A 12865-nucleotide genomic window follows, 5' to 3' on the forward strand; every position below is an offset into this window, starting at 1 on the left:
TGAGAAGTTACCCTTTTGTAAGAGACATTTACATGTATAGGGAAATGTACAATCTCCATCTGTTAGACTGTCTCCTTCTCTGTAGCAGGAAGAGAAAAATGACTCTAAATTTCTAAAACTCTTACTGGTGGAGAGGGCAATGACCTAAATCTGCACAACAACCTTGCCTTTATTTACTGTGCTTTTCCTACTAACCTTCATAACTGACTCCTCACCTCCAATATTTTCTTTTGTTTTTAGCTGAAGATGTTATTTAAGCTGACAGCTTGGAATGTTTTGGGCAGTTATTCGGTTTTCCTAACCATCTCTCATATACAGGTGGTACACATGCTATTAAACTTCTGTTTGTCTCCTATTAATCTTTTTTTATTATTATTACAGATGTATCTCAGCGAAGAACCTAGAAGGGTAGAGGGAAAATTATGTTATCTCTCCAACAGCATGTTAGCACACTAAAGGCACTGAGAAGTTAGCAATCAGCAAGATAAAGAAATTATTTCTAGGTACTATAAATAGTATTCCAGGCATTGAAAAAAATATTTGGTTTAAAGTCAAATCATTCCAAATCTGGGTACTTGTTTTTAATCATCTTAGGGACTAGCTAACGATTCCTAACAATTAACCAGGCCATGCCTAAATGCTTTATTGCATTATTTCATTTACTTTTCCCCAGTAAGACTAGAAAGTACAGTTCCCTTTCTCATTTTATAGATAAAAAATGGAATCTTAAGAATCTCAGGCATTAAAAAATGCATCTGTGAAATAAAATGTATTACTGTCATTTGTTTTTATTACCTTGTTTATTTGGGTGCCGTCAGACTATTTTGTGTTGCTATATATTTTTTAAATAGTCTATGAATAAAGTATCCCATGTCTCTCTACCCACTATAGGGGCCAAGGGCAGGATGTCCCAAGATGGGCCACTTTGGTATGAAGATTATTTTGAGTAAAAAAAAAAAAAAAAAATCAAAACTTGGCAGACTCAGGAAATGTTCTTTATCCATTTCCCTCAACTGACATAAAACAATTCAGATAGAGAACGTGCTTCAGGAAGAGAGCTAGCACCATGGATATATTATGATATAAACTAGGTATGGTAGGGATGCCGGAGTGGCTTAGTGGTTGAGCATCTGCCTTTGGCTCAGGTCATGATCCCAGGGTCCTGGGTTCAAATCCTGCATTGGGCTCCCTTCGAGGAGCCTGCTTCTCCTTCTGCCTGTGTCTCTCATAAATTGAACACCAATAAAAAATAAATTAAAAAAAATTGGTATGTAGACAGAGAGTAACCTAGTAAGGTCTAGCAGGGATTATCAAAGATCTCTGTCTCAGTGTTTCCCAGAGGCTCAGCAAATCTTTATTTACCAAACATTTACTGTTTTCCATGTTCTTGTGAATTATATTCCTTCCCTTTGAAGTCCCAGCCCCCTACCTCCCTCTCTTTAGTTCAGAATCACATCTATACCTCATGTTGCCTGTCTTTGGAATTTCTGTGTCTGTATGGATTCCCTGTACATATGCCATTAAATATGATTTTCTCCTGTTGGTCTTTCTGATGTAAATTTGATTCTTAACTCTGACTAGAAAGATCTTGAAGGGCATAGGGATATTTGTTTCCTGATACCACCTTCCAGGAGGAGGCATTAAACAAATCAATTCTGACTTCAGTATCAGTAAGAAGCATGCTATTCCTGAATAACTATTTTTATTTGATCTTATGGAAACTAATGGCTATACATTGATTATGTTTCCATTTTCCATGTTGGCTCTAGAAGAATTAGAGCTAGCAAGTGAAAAGTACTGCATATGCTGTTCTAAAAATACTCTTGGAATCCCCAGTCTTTTTGCATTGTCAGGACTCTAGTGAATAGAGAAAAATGGAATACTTTCACTTGCATAAACCTGTAGTCACCAAATCATAGCTAAAGGAGTAAAGGCTGCCTGAAAGGCTTTTGGATTCATAGATTTTAGAATTGTAGTAGCCATAATTTTTTTGCCTGAATACTTTATTTCAGAAATGAAGAAAATGGATTATTTATTTTATTTTACATAAATAAAGTACAGCAACATCACAGCAAAATCAAGTCTGTTCAGATATCTTTTCACTAAACATTATTATTTATTTGTCTGCTCTTGGATGATAATGTACAACCTCACAAATATTGTTTATTTTTCAGGAAATATGATATGTTATGGATTGATAGTAAAACTCAGATACAACAGAGTCCCTGCTCTAAAGGAATTTATAGCTTATTGGTGGATATACCCAAATAAATCAACAACAATGTGTAGTAGGAAGCAGGTGAAAAATGTAGTACCTTAATTGTTATCACAATTCCTTTCAGGTAACTCTGGGATTTTCTTGTTTTGTTTTGTCTTCCAGAAAAGTAAGTAAGCTTCATGAGGTAGAAGATGAGATAAAAACATAACAGAAGAGACATCATTTGCTCTTCATTAGAAATAAATATGAATGTGGGAGGTAAGAAGAAAAGAGAAGTGAAGAGATGAGAAGAGAAATAGAAACATGACTAGACTTTATTAAGTATGGAAAAGTCTGAGAGATTTTTGAGGAAACCAAGTTTGAACAATGACCTGAACTTCTTTCTTTTGCTTAACTATAAATCCCTCTGTGTCAGTTAAGACTCCTTTAAAGATTTTATTTGTTTATTTGAAAGAGACTGAGGAGGAGCAGAGGCAGAAGAGAGGAAGCAGACTCTGCTGAGCAGGGAGCCAGATGAAGGGCTTGATCCCGTGGGGCTTGATCCCAGGCTTGACCCCAGGACCTGAGATCATGACCTGAGCCGAAGGCAGAGGCTTAACTGACTGAGCCACCCAGGTGTCCGCACTTCCTTCCTTCTTTCTCAATCAGTGGTGTTCCTTCCTTTTGTCTTTGTTTTTGTTGTTTGCTTTTCTGTTTTTTTCCCATTCTGTTGTGGTGACAAGATATGTGTAGCAGTAAGAGCCTAGGTGTCTCAGAATCAGATCTGTCTTTGTTTTTGTTGTTTGCTTTTCTGTTTTTTTCCCATTCTGTTGTGGTGACAAGATATGTGTAGCAGTAAGAGCCTAGGTGTCTCAGAATCAGATCTAGTGCAAAAGAAGAACCCATTTCTTATAGTTCCCAGCATGAAAAACTGGCACGAATGGTGCCATTTTAAAACTGAGCCAGGGTGGCCACTGCAGAGAAACTGGGACCAAATCTTTGGACTGGACAAAATGACAATTGTTCTCAGCAATTACTTGAGAAGTAAACAGGGCACTCAGACCCTAAGACTGAAGGTTGTGGAGGTTTTGAAGAGAGAGTCGGTAGTCAATGGAGGTATAAGCCAAAATAGTTTAGGTTCCTAAAGTCCTATTTTTTTCTCTCTTCTTAATACATGTAATAGTGGCTCCACCCATTCTTTTTTCCTTAGAAAAAACCATGATTCCACATTACAAGCCAGACACTTCAAGTTTCCACCTGAATCTGTGCTTCCTGAATTGTGATTTTAGGTTTACAGTGACAACAGTATAGAAAATTCCTATATACCCCAATACCCAGTTTCCTATATCATTAACATCCTACATTAGTATGATACAATAAAGAATTTACTACTCTCCCAATAAAAATTTTGAATTATGACTCATCTTTTCTACTATAGAACTTTATGAAAGTTCATTTAAATAAATAAAATTATTTAGAAGCATGCTTCGTTGGTAAGAATATGCAGGAAAGATATTGACAAATGTTTAATTATATCCTAAATCCTTCTGTAGTTTAAGAATGTTATTTTTAATTAGCAATTTCCAGACATGACTAGGTGGTGAGAATCCATATCACAACGCCAGTTGTACTTGGATTATGTTAAAAGTGATTTCCAACACTGGTGATCTCAGCTTGAACTTTCATCTGTTTTCTTCAGTGCCATTCAATGCAAAAGTCACCACAATGTGGTTGCACCAAAGAGAAAGGTTCAACCACTAACACTACTCAAATGTCTGCCAACCCTACCTAACAAGTTAGTGGATTTTTTTTTTTTCTCTTTTACCCTTCTGGAGTAGGACTAAGTGTGGCTTCTGATTACCCATATTGGGAGAAGTTCTAATCTCCTTCCGGCCAGAGTTTTTACATATTCTTCTCTTTGAATTGCTTCTCTCAGCTCCTAAACTTTGTTCATCTTATTAACTTTTATTAAAAAAAAAAAAACAATGCAATATATTTAAAGAAACCTTCCCCATCTCTTTAAAAACATTAGCTTTTCTAATTTACAATCTTATTGCACATTGCTTCCTTTCATCTTTTTCTCACAGTATAAATTTACTTTTGTGATTTATTGATAAATACTGTCACCACAGTAGATTGTGAATTCAGAGCATGCAGAGAATGTGTCTGTTTTTCATCATTATCGTATCCACATTAAATAGTACAGGACCTGACAATAAATATTTGCTGAACGAATGAGCTCCTAGATGAATGGTTAAAATGAGACCCTAATGACTATCCAGGTGGAGATTAGAAACACTTACCAATCACATGCACTGTAACTAGTATGTAGTAGACTCTCCATAATTGTGTACTGCTGGATAGATTTGACTATCTACCAATATTTGCTCTAATATTCTCTTGGCATCTGATTACACTTTTAATTGGATGGTGTTTTTTTCTTTATGTTTTTCCATGAATATAATCATCACCTCACCAAGAAGTCTGACAAAGACATATGATTTTCTGGTACTCCAAACTAAGTGCAAATTGAGATTTATTGGATTAAATTAAAAGATAATGTTTGTGCTTTTGTTTCTCTCCGTGTCTCCTTCTCTCCCCCTCTCACCACCCACTTTCCCTTTTTCTTTGTAAATAGAAATATTTTTGCATTTGACTCTTATGAAGAAGATATGGGCCTTATGAAAAGTTTAAGACTAGTGTCATTCTTTCAACCTGGCTTTTGTTCTTATTTTCTTGATACTCTAAAACAGGTAAAGTTCAATTAAGAAAGTACTTTAAATCTGGATTCTATCTGCTTTTAGAACTCTTCAGATTAAAATAATTGAATAGATGCAAAAAAGTGTATTTCAAAGTCCTGTTTTGATCAAAAGTCAACATTTTACACTTTTATAGGCAGTTTAGTACAAGAACCAGAGTTTTTTTAAACCTGATTCTCTGATGCATAAAAATTTGGGTTTAATATTCATTCATCTTAACACTAAAATATAATCAAATAAACATCATTCATTTTTACCACAAACTTTAAATAATACAAAGTATAATCATCAGATATTTTCATAGCCATAGTGAAAGTTCTGACAGTTTTGCAAGCAAAATATAATGTTTCACATAAATTATATTACTGCTTATGCTTTATTTGAAATATTCATAATATTCATTTTGTAAATACAATATGCAGTACAAGAAAATGACAATATTGTAATTGAACTTCTATAAAAATCTTGCCTCTGAAAATTTTAGATGAAATCAATCTTGCTTGAATTTTACTGGGGGTTAGAAAGACTAATTTACTCATCTTCTTTCTTATTCTGGGAAGTGTATTGTGTAAAAGATTACTGTCACTTCTTGATTTCACTTTAATCAATAACCCGGGTAAAAGTATATAGCATGATTATAAACAAACATTCTTTACCTTTTACAGACCTCATCGTACTATTAGTAAACCCACACAAATGTATATATTCCAACATTATTAGATTGTTATATAATTGCATATGAAACAAATGAAGAGTTTATAACATAGACATTGTAGAAAATATTACAACATTTTCCCAAAACTGATATAAGCTTTAATTTTGAGGAATATATTATTAATACATAATATATTTTCATCATTAATAATACCATAAAATAAATGAAATATAATCATAAGGTTTCCTTTATAAGAAATAGGATGATATAAATTTGGGACTAGAAATGATCTATGAAAAATGTGATTAGAATGTGCTAGGTCATTGAGAAAGAAACAAATTAAATATTATTTTCAGTATTTTTTTCACTTGATATTAGTCACTAATTTTGGTCCAGAAACAACTTCCATATGATAAGTCTCCAAAAATAATCCCAATATGTTTGGCACATATTATTTTTTCTTGATTCAACTGGTTGGGCAATACTAACAGTGCAATGCTCTTTAACTTATCTGCATTTTTTCTAAAGGAAATATCTTGAAAAACACCAAACAAGCTGTATTTTTAGAAATTAAAGCCAATTTATATTATTAGATGTATTTCTTAGAAAGTTGTCAAATTATTAAGATTAATGATATTCTGGAATTTCATACTTTTTGTCAAGCGTCATAACTAAAATGTCAAGATGATCAAAGTATTCTCTTCCTAAACATTTAAATGATCTTCCCAAAATAAATGGAAATTTTAAGTACACCTATTTAGCTAGGAAGAATATGATATGTATGCAGGACTTGAAATACACAGAGAATATGCATTACCTAGACTTCTGAAAGTGATCATTTGTTATTTCATAATATATATGAGAAAGATTTATTGCAGTTCAAAACACAAAGAATCTGAGGTCACGCCATATGAAATAATAAGACAATCATTTTCAACATGATTTGATATTATCTACACTCTTTGAGATCAATCAGTTTTTACCTTCACAGAATGAAGTTTATCATCTGGCCTAATCAACTTGCCTTTTACATGAAAGTAAAATAGAAGGTATTTGGAGTATGTGATGACAAATAATCTATGGATGACTACAGATCTAGATTTTAAACCACCCTTTGTTTGTTTATTAACATTTGCAGCTGTTACAGAAAGGTTGGGGAGCATTCACAAGATTCTGAATATGCCCATGCTCCAGATACTTAATACAAAGATACAAGGGTTTCTTTTTTATGCTTTGTAATAAATCAAACCCATGGCAAGAATTGTCTTGTGGCCAATAGGGAAGAGGTGCCTCACTACACGTAGGTCAGGGAGATAAGACCTCATGATACTCAGTAAAAAGAAAGAATGGATCTTGCGATCATAACATAGTAAACTTGATAAGAGGTATTCAAAAGAAGTACGGAGAACCTATATTGATGAATATCAATATATGTCTTAATGAAAGACATTAAGGCTTCTACCAAAATGCTAATGTTTTATTATTTAATTGATAATGTAGATTTTCTTTCTCTGATTACTGACACATAGAATAGATATAAGAGTTGATTTCTCCATCATTTATTTATCTTCATTCTCATTAACAGAGAACTTTAAATAGCCAAAGAATACAATTATCTAGAATGTTATTTCTCTGCTATGATATTCTTAGCATGTAGATGAAACATAAAATTAGCTTACTGAAATTTGTAGTATCACAGAATAGTAAACCAGGTAAGGAACTAGGGTTCATTAGTCGAAGCACCTCTTTGTACAGTTGAGAAAATACAGTCTCTGTAACTGAAATGAATAATGTTAACAGTGCATATGAGAGTAAATCAGTTTACCTGCAATGAATTTGTTTTTATCTAGCTTTCAAATGGAGTACTAATCACTTGCTAACATAATAGGATTTTTAAGATACAACCAAAAATAGACATATAGCTTTCTACTTCATATTATTAATATGCTAAGCCTTAAATTGAACATTTTTTTCAAGTTAGAAATTATTATTGGCAGAAGTTCTTTCCTTTGCATATATCGTATATTGATAGCTAATCAAATTAAATGTACATGTTTACAATATACTTAAAGTGACACAGTATGTAAATATTAATTCCATATAAGCAAATAACACTAGGATACTTGATATTCATCATATTTTTATATCTTATAGGTACAACCAGTGCAGAAAAATATTAGAAATAATCTATGTATTCATTTACAGAGCTCTGTTTGAGTGTTTAAGAGGTAGTAGAATCACTCTATAACAGAAGGTTAGGAAAACAACTCTATTTTTGAGTAATAATTAATAAATAAACATTCTGGCTAACGTTGGATGGAAGGCTGACCAGCCTCTAAATTTCATTCTATGCTAATACAACTAGTCCCTAGTAAGCTGTAAAACTTCCTTTCAGCCTCTCAAAATCTATTTGCCAAATATTTTCCTGAGAAGTAGGCCCACCAAAGTAAACAAAAATGTTAGAAGCTCTGAGCTGAAACTGTCCATAATATAATAAAGCAGAAAAACACTAATTAATAATTTAATTATAAATGAATATAATCAGCTGTATATGCAAACCCCTCCCCTCCACGTGTATATTTGAAAATCACGATAAGAAACAATATCTGCAGCAATTAGTAGAGATCAGGCTTAATTTATGAGGGGCAGGAAGGGTTAAGCTCTGATGAGTTGTATCAGCAAAGAACTGGGGAGAGATAGAACTTCAAAACAGAGAATTACAAGTTCAAAGTCCATAAGTTAAAAGAGAGTTTACCACATTGAAGAATGTATTAAAATATGATGGCAAATACTGGACTGTAGGGCATCAATTTATATTACAATAGGAAAATAACATACATATTTGGCTTTTCTAAGAAACAAGGTGTCACCTATCCAATAAATTTATATTGACTTTGTTGCCTGATTTTGCCCATCATTTTTCTGCCTTGATTGAATTATCTTTCATTGCTACATCCCAAAATCAGATTCTAGAAAACTCATTGGATCTGTATGGAAGTGAAGTATGGTTCCTTATATGAACATATACTTAATTGTCTGTTTAGTCAAAAGCCCTTTTTCACAACAACATTCTAACAAGGAGTTTCTTTCCTGAAAACAGAACACAGAAAACCCAGGAGGTCTGCAAAGAGTAGATATGTGCATTGTCCACCTATATTTGCAGAACAACAATATTTTTGGCAGACAAAGTATTCAGAAGATGGGGGAATGACAAGAGGACAAGTTTGCTTATATTGTGCTCATTGCATCATAAATTATGTTTTGTACCTTTCCTCTCACTGTAAAGTCTGAACATCCAAAGAGAAAAGTATCTTCATTAATCTCTGTGTCCCCCATGTCTTAGCATAGCGATTATCAAAAGTACTTATCCAGAGCACTGAGTAATGTATACAATTGTTGAATCACTATATGGTATACCTGAAACTAACACTCTATGTTAACTAAAGTGAAAAGATAACCCAGAGAATGAGAAATTTTTGCAGGAAAATATCTGACAAGGTACTTATATCTTTTACAACTCAACAATAAAAAGACAGAAACCTACTCCCCACCCTCAAAATAAAAGTACATATAGAGTGAATGGCAATAGCATTTTAATTGTCTATATCAGATATACATTCATAAACATCATCATGAGGTGGCTAGCAGCTGGTCAAGTGATGAGATAACTATTATATCTACGAGGAATGGGTAAGAGAATCAACAAATTCTTTCTTCCATTCCTGGGAAGAAATGCTCTTGAGATTATCCCTGTAAACAGACCCTCCAGTCTCCATTTTACCCCACCAGGAGAGGAATCTCACACCTTAAAAGGCGGCTGTTACATATGTGGACAACTGTTAGATTGATCTAAACTCCCCTGTGAATGTATCTTTTGCTAAGAGGTACAGACTCTGCTCTCTCATAATACAGCCCTTCAGGAATTTGAAGACCATTCATTCACGTCCTGTCACTGCACTGACTGGACTCATTTGTGTACTGTTTCCTCATAAAACGCGGTTTTTATATCCATTATCATTCTTTCATTCCTGCTATATACATTCTATACTTGCTAGCTACTCTCATAAAATGAAAAACAAATTCACTAAAAGCAAAAATCTAAGACTAGTGAATTATAAGAGAAAAAGCCTATAAAGAAGAAGAAGAAAAGAAGAAGAAGAGGGAGACGAAGAAGAAGAAGAAGAAGAAGAAGAAGAAGAAGAAGAAGAAGAAGAAGAAGCAGCTGGAGAAGCAAAACAAAGAGTGGAAGATAAACACAGACGGGTTAGTTTATTACACAAATATTTTTGCCAAGAATTTGTGTATCAGGTTGGGGATTTAAAAATGAATTAAAAAAATAAAAAATAAATAAAAAATGAATACAAAAAATTTTTAAAAATAAAAAATGAATACAGCACATTATTTTCTCTTACCATCTAAGTCTGAATGAGAAAGAAATGTAAGTAAATAATTGCAATCCAATGTGATATTTGGTATAACAAAATAATGCATTCTGAAATTGTAGGTTTATTTTTAATTTATTAATGTACCCAAATCTAGCTCCTTTCAGAGTTCCAAAATAATGTAAAAACGATTATCCTTTTAACTGTTTCTCTTTTTCTTAGTAATTGCCGTGATAAAACTTTGCTGCCTATCTAGAAACTGAGCACAAGTCCCTCAACCACTTCCTAGCATAAATCTCTACTGCAGAACAACGAAATTAGAAAATGGAGCAGCTAGTTCTATAACAAGGTAATGACACTTCAAAAACCATATCCCGCACTCCAAACAAAAGTCTGGGTTATTTCCTTTCACTTCTTTTGCTATTTCAAAAGAGTCAAGATTCCAGTCTCTTCCATGCACAGCTGCCTTCTTCCTCTAGGTCAGTTGCTCCAAATTCATTCTAAATGAGCCTTCGGTGAGGATATGATGTATTGTGCTGACTATACCTTTTTATATGAGCTCTAAGAAAACCAGATATTTGCTCCTATCTTCTTGAGGAAATGGATTCTTTTTGATTAGATTTTCTGAGATTTGGGTCAGAAATATATAGAGTGAATTTAATTCCATTAAATTCAAAAGAAAACTATATTAAAGGAATCAAGAGGCTTTCTTTTTTCCCAATAAATTTATTGGATGTAAGAGGGAGTGGGTAGGTGAAAAGATAACCCATTAAAACAAGTCCTATTGCTTGAGGTTTTGTAACTATAATTGTATTCCCCCTTTGTCTTTCTTTTTCATCCCTTATACACAAATACTCCATTCCTGCATTGGTTTCAAGTATTTTAATGATAAACTTTGAGTCAGAGAAATAATACATTGTGACAACCTTTTTTTTTTTTTTTTTTTTTTTTTTTTTTTTTTTTGTAAATGGTGGCAGTTTTTTCATTCATGCACCATTCAAAACTGAACAGCTATTTCTCAGGTGTTTTGGGCCAGTTATAAAAAGAAATATATTTTTTTATTTAAATAATATATTCATCTTGTCTGGGATAGATTAATTAAAGGACATATTTCTTTTATTACCTGTAGGAGAATAGCATACATTATAATAAATCGGTTTCCTGTTTTATAAACAATTAGGGAACAACCAGAAAACATAGAAATAGGGAGAATGCTATTTAAAAACTGGACCCTAATCATATTTAAAGATTAATAGAAAAGATATATTGTCACCTAACTTTTTAGAAGTTTTCTCAGCCTACCTCCAAACATATTTTGGGGGGTGGATGCATAGTCAGACGAACCAATTGCTTTCATCTTTGTCTGCTAAGGATAAAACGTAAGTTATGAGTTTCAGCCTATTGGTGACTTACATAGCAGCTTAAGGGGAAAAAATAACTTTTAATCAAGTTTTGAATCCCTGCTTGTTTTTCCAAAGCACAATATAGATGCTATTTATAGTTTCAATGAAAAAGCTAGTAGTGTGTTTTCAACATTTTGTGTGTCTTGCTTTATGCTTAGGAAGCCAACATTACATTCCAAAGCCAGCTAAGTATTTGTCTCTGACAGCAAGATTTTCAAGGAGAATTTTTTTTTGAGAAATCTGTAATTAAACAATAACAGTGCTTGTAGGAAGCCAATTGCAGTTTTGTAAAATATATATCTTTATTACGAGCTTATTTCTTGAAGTTGTGCAATATCCATGCAACTGAAGTCAGGTAAAATCTTCAATAAAGTACTTTTTTAATAAACATGTGGGTTTCCTTCAAAGACTAGATGAGGCAATTCCTACCCAGCCTAGCTGAGGATATTCAGAATCATGCCTGATAATTTGATTTTATTTAGAGAGCTACTTAACTTCTGTATCCGTATTTCAAATATTTTCCATTCACTCCATGGGCTATTTTATTTCCCTTTCCCCTCACTAATAATATATGACTTATGCTTTTGTTAAACTGAGACGATATTGGCTATCTGATAGAATCTACCAAACTATCATCCTCCTCCTTTCAACATGTTTTAGTCTGTATATGTGTCCTTTCCAATTTATCCACAGGAAATATTTCTCAGATCCTTTTCCATGCCAAGTTTCCAACTGTACCTCACAGCTCCAACTGCACTTCCTTCAGAAATGCAAAGTCCTCTTCTTTTTCCTTAATCTTGAGGCCCTCCCTAAGAAGCCTTCCTATTTCTTGTTATTCTTTCATAAGCAAATGTCTTCTTCATTGAGGATGTGATACCTCATTTTTGTGACTATTCCCTCTTTAATATTTCCACAATTTTATTTTTATCATTTTACTAAAAACATACTTTCAACGATATCAAAAGATATCTTCTTATAAGACCCAGTGGCTCTTTCTGACAGATGGCAAGATATCCCTTAATAGATTCTCTCTTTTAAAATTAAGAAAATTTCTAATTTTTAGTTAGGTATATGACAACCCAGAATAAACACATGTCTCAATTCCCTTTTAATTAAGCGTGAACATAGAACTTAACATCTCACTGAATTTAGTCAATGGGATTCAATCATAGATGTCTTGAAATATTTCTAAGACATTTCTTTCAGAGCAAAGGTTCAGTCCTTCTTTCTTGAAATTGATACTGGCTGTATGAACATGATGGTTTGAGTTAGGGATCCTGATTTGGAGTCAAGAGAATGTGGAACAGCCTAAAAGAAGACTCAAGTCTTCACAATTTCTTATAATCACCCTGGCCTAAAAATTTTATCTCTAGACTTCTTTTTTTTTTTAATCTCTAGACTTCTTATATAAAAAATAACAATTTTGTCCATCAGCTAACTCTTCCTGAAAGAACACATCATGGTATTGA

At 33.0% G+C, this 12865-nt stretch overlaps 2 long non-coding RNA genes across 8 annotated transcripts in view; one reads left to right on the top strand and one right to left on the bottom strand.

The window, feature by feature from the left end:
* Window positions 1-12865, bottom strand: part of LOC140637531 (uncharacterized) — an 86400-nt gene that overhangs the window by 59657 nt on the left and 13878 nt on the right. Inside the window, exon 2 of the long non-coding RNA XR_012034626.1 lies at window positions 7291-7389. This is a non-coding gene — a long non-coding RNA (uncharacterized lncRNA). The remainder of the gene's footprint in view (window positions 1-7290; window positions 7390-12865) is intronic.
* The window catches only part of LOC140637530 (uncharacterized), an 87980-nt gene that overhangs the window by 35915 nt on the left and 39200 nt on the right, over window positions 1-12865 (top strand). For 6 of the 7 annotated variants that reach the window (XR_012034622.1, XR_012034621.1, XR_012034619.1 and 3 more), the window contains exons 2-4: window positions 382-503; window positions 2381-2476; window positions 10216-10342. This is a non-coding gene — a long non-coding RNA (uncharacterized lncRNA). The remainder of the gene's footprint in view (window positions 1-381; window positions 504-2380; window positions 2477-10215; window positions 10343-12865) is intronic. The other variant, XR_012034623.1, reaches the window with a different exon arrangement.

This window comes from Canis lupus, chromosome 8 (assembly GCF_048164855.1).
Source record: "Canis lupus baileyi chromosome 8, mCanLup2.hap1, whole genome shotgun sequence".
NCBI classification, from domain to species: domain Eukaryota; kingdom Metazoa; phylum Chordata; class Mammalia; order Carnivora; family Canidae; genus Canis; species Canis lupus.